The sequence below is a fragment of the Xiphophorus couchianus genome, chromosome 6, assembly GCF_001444195.1.
Source record: "Xiphophorus couchianus chromosome 6, X_couchianus-1.0, whole genome shotgun sequence".
Classification (NCBI taxonomy): domain Eukaryota; kingdom Metazoa; phylum Chordata; class Actinopteri; order Cyprinodontiformes; family Poeciliidae; genus Xiphophorus; species Xiphophorus couchianus.
The window spans coordinates 11,921,161-11,927,398 of record NC_040233.1 but is presented as its reverse complement, the minus strand read 5'-3'; the positions used below and the strand labels follow the sequence as shown (position 1 = coordinate 11,927,398).

Sequence of the window (6,238 nt, the reverse complement as noted above, 5' to 3'; positions counted from 1 at the left end):
TTTTTTTCTTAAAATCCCAATGAAATGCATTAAAATGTATGGCTAAATATGACAAAATTATTAAAAGTTTCAGGGACATAAAATCATTTCTATGGCACTGTCTAAATGTTTTAATGTAAATCATTTACGTTTTTATTTTTCCTAGTCAAGAATTTTTTTTTACATCTTTTTTTTTTTTTTTCTGTCTCTCCTGCTCCTGTTTTCTTCATTTCTTTTCCCGTAAGAGAGACTCGCTCCAGCAAGCGGTCAACAGCATCCAGAGCGGGAGCAGATAGACAGTGACTGAGGGAACAAGAGAGGGGGTGGCGCAAGATAAAGAGTGAGTGAGCAGAGAGAGAGAGAGATGAAAAGAATGCTAAGCGAGAGAGAGGCGCTCATACAGAAGGAGGCAGAGGCAACAGCTACAGCAACAGCTCGTTCCTTCCCCATCCTTCCTCTCCTTTCCCTTAATTCCACATCCACGCCGTTGGGAGACGGATGGATCCCTGAACAGCACTGGCTGAAGGAGAGGAGGGTCTCACGTTAGCCTCCTTAAATGTAACAGGCTTTCATTTGTACCGGGGTCACATTAAGCAACAAGGAGTAGAAGGAGGTGTGAAGTGTGCACATAAGCCTGTCGGCAGGAGGGAGGGCAGGAAGGAAAACTGGGAAGAAGAGAGGAGTCAGAGGCATGTTTGGAACGCCGAGGAGTGAGACCGACTGAGGGAAAGATCAGAAGATCACACCGGTGAGCTTCGCGAGCGGCGACGGCCACTTGTGGGCCAAGAGGAGAGGAAATAAGATCTGCATACACACACAGCTGGACAGATGAGGAGGCATCAGGGACCACGCTTCCGTCCTGGGTATGTTTACTCACACACACATGCCAGCACACACTATGCACACAGTTGGGCATGAATATTTAACCCTCATTGGTTGGAGTATTTTCACAAATACAGCTCAGACACACTTGAAACAAAACTGCGTGTTTTCTGATCTTCTACGCTGACGACTACCAGCACTGACAAGACTTCCTTACTCGTCCTAGCAGCAAAGCAAAGGAAAGAAGATGATGAGGCTGAGGGGTTGCGTGTATGTGTGTGTGGGTGTGGGTGTGTGTGTGTCCATTCATGGTCATGCTTCCTTTTTTTCTAAATGCTTATTTTTGCAACCAGGGTAAATTTTTCAGCCGTTTTTGAGTGATGCATGTAAATAAGCCTCCACCGGTGGAATGTTGTTATGTTTCATGTCTCAGGGCAGAAATCTTTTTCTGGCTCATTACATTAACTTTGAGTTATATGTTTGGCACACAGTGTGCAGCTTTGGGCTGTGGCAAATAGAAAACGGACGAAAGCCGTGGCTTACATTCTGCCCTGCGGGACGCCACATGGAGGAACATGACATGAACAACCCTGTTTAAGGTGACTTATAGTGTCTAGTGACCGCTTACCTATACTGGCCTGTAAAGCCAAGAAGGCTGCATGGGGTGTTTCAGCAATGCACTGAGTCCCACTATCTCTCTTTCGCCAATCCTTTTTCACAGTCTTCCTTCTTTCACCATTTCCAATTACAGACTGTCACCTCCCCTCTGATCCTATCTTCTGTTGCATTATCTTTGTAAGCAATTACCTAAACCTGAATCTTTCCCTTTGGACACCATGCCTGTCTAGTTTCCTCTCTGTCTCTTCAACAATGAAAGCAAAGGATGAGAAATGACGTGATGGTCATATTTTAGAGGTCCATCTGTTTTAGCGAAAACTATCAGAAAAAGGAATACTGACCATTTTCGTTCCACGCAAATGACCCAATATCTGCAGCAAATTTAAAGGTTCAGAATAAACGAACCTGTAATGATGTTTTTTGCAGCTCATCATTAACTTGTTTGGGTTTCTGACTTTATCTTTGTTCACAGCGATCTCTTCCTGTTTGCAAACCGAAAAAAAACTAACTTCCCTTCACTGACTAAACAACTTGTCCGAGCTGAAACCTTATTCTTCAGGTTTTTATAAATGTCCTTTGACTTACAACTTGTTAAATTCTTCATCTGTTCTAATAGAGGCCAATATATAATTATACTTTCACCAGTCATTTGTAAGGTACATTTTGCTAGTACGTGATTGTACCTCCTTAACTTTCGACGTGTCTTATTTTTCACTGGTAGCTTCAGAAACATTTCCAAGAGATTCCGGTACTTTCTTACATGATGGCATTGCACACTTTTCCACGGAGCTCCAGATTTGTCGGCTGCACATCTATGACATGAACCTTACACCTTGTGTTACTATGTGGTACTCCATCACCCTGGAGATCAGAGAAGAAAAAAACATTGAGGAAATGTTTGTGTGGATTTCCATTTAAGATTGGTTCTCATGCATAGTTATGGCTCAACAGTGGATGCATAAATAACACTGCTGTTTGGATACTTGTGATAAATTTGGTCTATTATTAAAGTTTCATATGGAGTGAAATTACATGTTTGAGAGAAATGATGATGCGGTGTGGCTTCAGTTCCCCACCTTACCATCTGCTCTGCAAGTTTCCCCTGCCTCCATATACGGGTGAGAAACCGCACACTCCAGTTTGTGTTTTATAGATCACAATTTCTGCATGGAAAGTGAAGTGATGTAAGCCAGTTTTGAGCTTACATCACTTGCAGTTTCAGGCTTGGTGTTTTGTGCGTACACTAGTTTAAAAATAAAACAATTACTTTTCATTTTCAGTCGAAAGAATACTCAGAAAGTATGATTCCAAGTCTGGATATTTGTTTATTGTCTCATCATGGTTTTTCTAAAGAGAAGATATTTTATACCTGCAGCTCTCCTTTGGGTGAAGACGTCTGATTGTACAGACAAACATCTTCTTATCAACAGTTGCAAGAACCTGTTGGAGTTCATTCATTTTTGTCTCTGTGTACTTCCCAGGTTTGTTAACCAGTTTCAGAACCTGACCAGAACCCCTCATTGTAAATTACCTTGAGAAATAATGGGATTTGGTTATATAAAAACAGGCTTTAATGCCGAAAAATGATCAAATGTTACAAGCCACACATGTCATACAAATGGAACAGATACAGAGCTACATTCACCGTCCAGCGCTGGGGCCACACTTAGCAAACCTTATGGATGAAACCAAGTGAGGCAAAGATTGTAGCTCGAGTTTAGTTTTTATTCTTCTCTGCCATGTGTACCCTCCCTAAAGGGGAGTCTAATCAGTTTCAGTCTGTTTACATCTGACTGTCGGCAGTCACACATAAACATGGTTATGTAAGCTGCAGCGTGTAAGCAGATAAAAGAGGCTAAAAGATACAGAGGAAAAGACAGAATCCATAACAAACCTCTTGTGGGTCCGGTGATGAAGTTTTCAGGTATTTGCAGACTTATGTCAGCATCTTGCAGTCTGCTTTCAGGGTGAACTTGTTCAAATGACCTGATCTGGGGATGTTGACATACAGTGTGACTTGAATTTTCTCCCCTTGAAGACTGTTCTCTGTACAGTGGGATGACTGATTTCAGATTCCTTTGAGACATTTTCAAATTCCTCCTCAGACCGTTTCAGATCCATAGACGGTGTTACGGCCCTGGGCCTTAATGGCTGGGTTGCAGGTGTCTTGTTGTCTGTCTTTGTGCTCCTCCCCTTTACAGGTGCTGCTGATTTTATTCATTTGGAGCACAGAGCATTTAAACCTGGCTGTCTCCACCTTCTGGGTCGCCATCAGCGTCCACTCTGCCTCGATGCTTGCGGTGTTTGGTTGCCAGGCCTCAGCTCCCCTCCTTTTGCACATTTGAGTTTGTCTTTGTTTTTGCACTTCAACAATTCCATATGCACTCATACACCACATCCAAGCATTTGCATTACACCACTGATACTGACATCCTCAATCCATTGTTGTTTGTGTTAATAAACATTCCTTTTTATGCACTTTAATCCCTGCATGGTCTCCCGTTATTGTTATGACCTTGAGCCAGTCGTAACAGACGGACCGTGGAGATTACGCTCAGTTTGAGTCAGGAGCCCACAAGATCAGTGTTGGAGATTTAAACAAAGCAAAACTGTCAAAATGCAGTAATTATGTTCAATTGTAACCACTTTAAACAGAAACTACAAAGCACAACTTTAAAAAAAAATCTATTTATTTTCTATTTCATTTTATTTTATTTGCTGCAATTTACAGTAAATTTATTGTCAGTTTATAATATGTTTTTCCTCATTTTTAGTATTAATAATCAATTAAATTTAATATTAAACATCTATGTGTGAGAAAATCATCAAATCAAATTTTATTCGTATACCACAATACAAGGCATTTCACAGTGCTTTACATTATACAAACACAAAAATAACAAGGTCATAGAACACAGTCAACAACATTACACATCATATTGTTGATTAATGCTTCATTGATTATGTTTCAAAAGCAACTCTGAACAGGTGGAGTCTTATCTAGATTTAAAGGCACTCAGTGTTTCCGCTGCTTTACAGTTTTCTGGAAGTTTGCTCCAGATTTATGGTGCATAGAAGCTGGATGCTGCTTCTTAGTAGGACTTTCTGATAATGTGCAGTTTTGTCAACTTTTTCTAATCCAGTATTAGGTCTTTATTGGGTTTACAAACTTTCAGGGTGTTAGAGAGTTTTTGGTATTATCATTTTATTTTCTTACTCTAGTTCACATTAAGTCTATAGATCTTTGTGATTTTCTGTTTAAAGTGTTCTCTTCTTTAAATGACCTGGAGGTCACTACTGTCTGTTCAACTTTACGGGAAATAGATAACACTGAGTTTCTCAAACTTTAAACCCTTTTGCAAGAACACCCCCTAATTTAGTAACCACCTGTGAGCAGTCGTATTTTGTTTTCTTGACAGTATTGACCGAGATTTGAACCGGGCTCAGACCTTTGATCAGATATCACATCTGGACCTGGGTTGTTAGATGTTTGGGTTAGAAGCTTTACGACCTCTGTTGTTTTTCCTGACTGCACCCTTGCCTGTCCTTCTTAGACAATAAAAACAGGAGCCGTTGTAAGGGAGCCCAGAATGCTCTGTGGATTCTTCGGAGAAAAGGTTCTCAGAGCCTTCTCCCAAGAGTTCTCAAAGCCTTCTCCTTTTGCAAAAGCTATACATGAAATTCATATACGTTGTCTGTGGTTCTTTCTTTTATTTAGGTTCGAAAGGAAAATACCTATCACAGGGTCTCTTTGCATTATAACGGATCTACTAGATGTTTAACCTAATTGAAATTTAAAACAAATGTCTAAGAGCTTTTACTCATTGGGCCTTCGGGCTGGCTTATAGGAGACAGACTCTTAAAAAACGTTTTGAAATAGTTAATCTGGATGTTTTCAGATATTGTTTTTACCAACCTTTTATCTAAAACTGTGCCACACAAATGATTTAGTGAAAGCTTTTTCAACATTTCTATAACAAATGTTTGTGTTAGCAACACAAGAGCTGCAAAATTAGCCAACACTAATTTCTTTTCTATTTCAAAATAAGAGTCTCAAACAGATCGATATAAACAAGGGGTGTCAAGCCTTAAACACTCAGCATCATATCTGGGGCTCATTATAATATGTTGGACTTTTATCACCCAATGAAATTATATATTAAGTATGCTACATATTTATTAAAACTCTTGGGAGTTTTAATGTTTCAGTAGCAATACGGCAAATTGGGAAAGCTAAGAAAATTATATTCACGTGGTACGCCACCTCTGCGCAGTGCTTAGAAGCCAACATGTGAAGATGATAAAGCGAACACAGCAGGTCAGGTGCCCAAGAATGAAAAAGTAATAATCGTTTTTTTTACTGTAGGGAGGTGTGAGAAAAGAAAGAAACAATCTAAGCAGAGCTTTACTGAGAAGATTTGAAGGAAAGGTGAATAGGTGGTTGTCGAAGGTGCTTTTGATCTCAGCAAGTGCTTTATGTGTGTAAGTAAGGATGATGAACCAACCTTGAGCAATGCATCGTGGGTCTTCAGATGTCCTGCATGGAGGATTGCTCCCATTAGCTCACTGGAGTGTGATTGAGGTGATTTCACAGACAAGGACAAAGTCTCCTAACTCCAGAGATCTGCGGATAACCACACTCGCACACTTTGCATTAATCCACACACACACGCAACAAAGCAAGGAAAATGTGATGAAGCACAAGGCATTATTAAAGAGAGGCTTGAGGTGTAGAGTTGTGTGTTGCTGATTTTAATGGTCCTGTTTTCAGTGTTACTCACCTTGGGTGGGAGTGTGCTTGTGACTCTGTTATTTTGTG

At 40.3% G+C, this 6,238-nt stretch overlaps 1 protein-coding gene across 1 annotated transcript in view; it reads left to right on the top strand.

The window, feature by feature from the left end:
- The first annotated feature begins 293 nt into the window (after positions 1–293).
- lingo3b (leucine rich repeat and Ig domain containing 3b) overlaps positions 294–6,238 on the top strand; it is a 41,395-nt gene continuing 35,450 nt past the window's right edge. The window contains exon 1 of the mRNA XM_028021801.1: positions 294–842. The gene's annotated coding sequence lies outside the window, so the exon portion shown is untranslated. The remainder of the gene's footprint in view (positions 843–6,238) is intronic.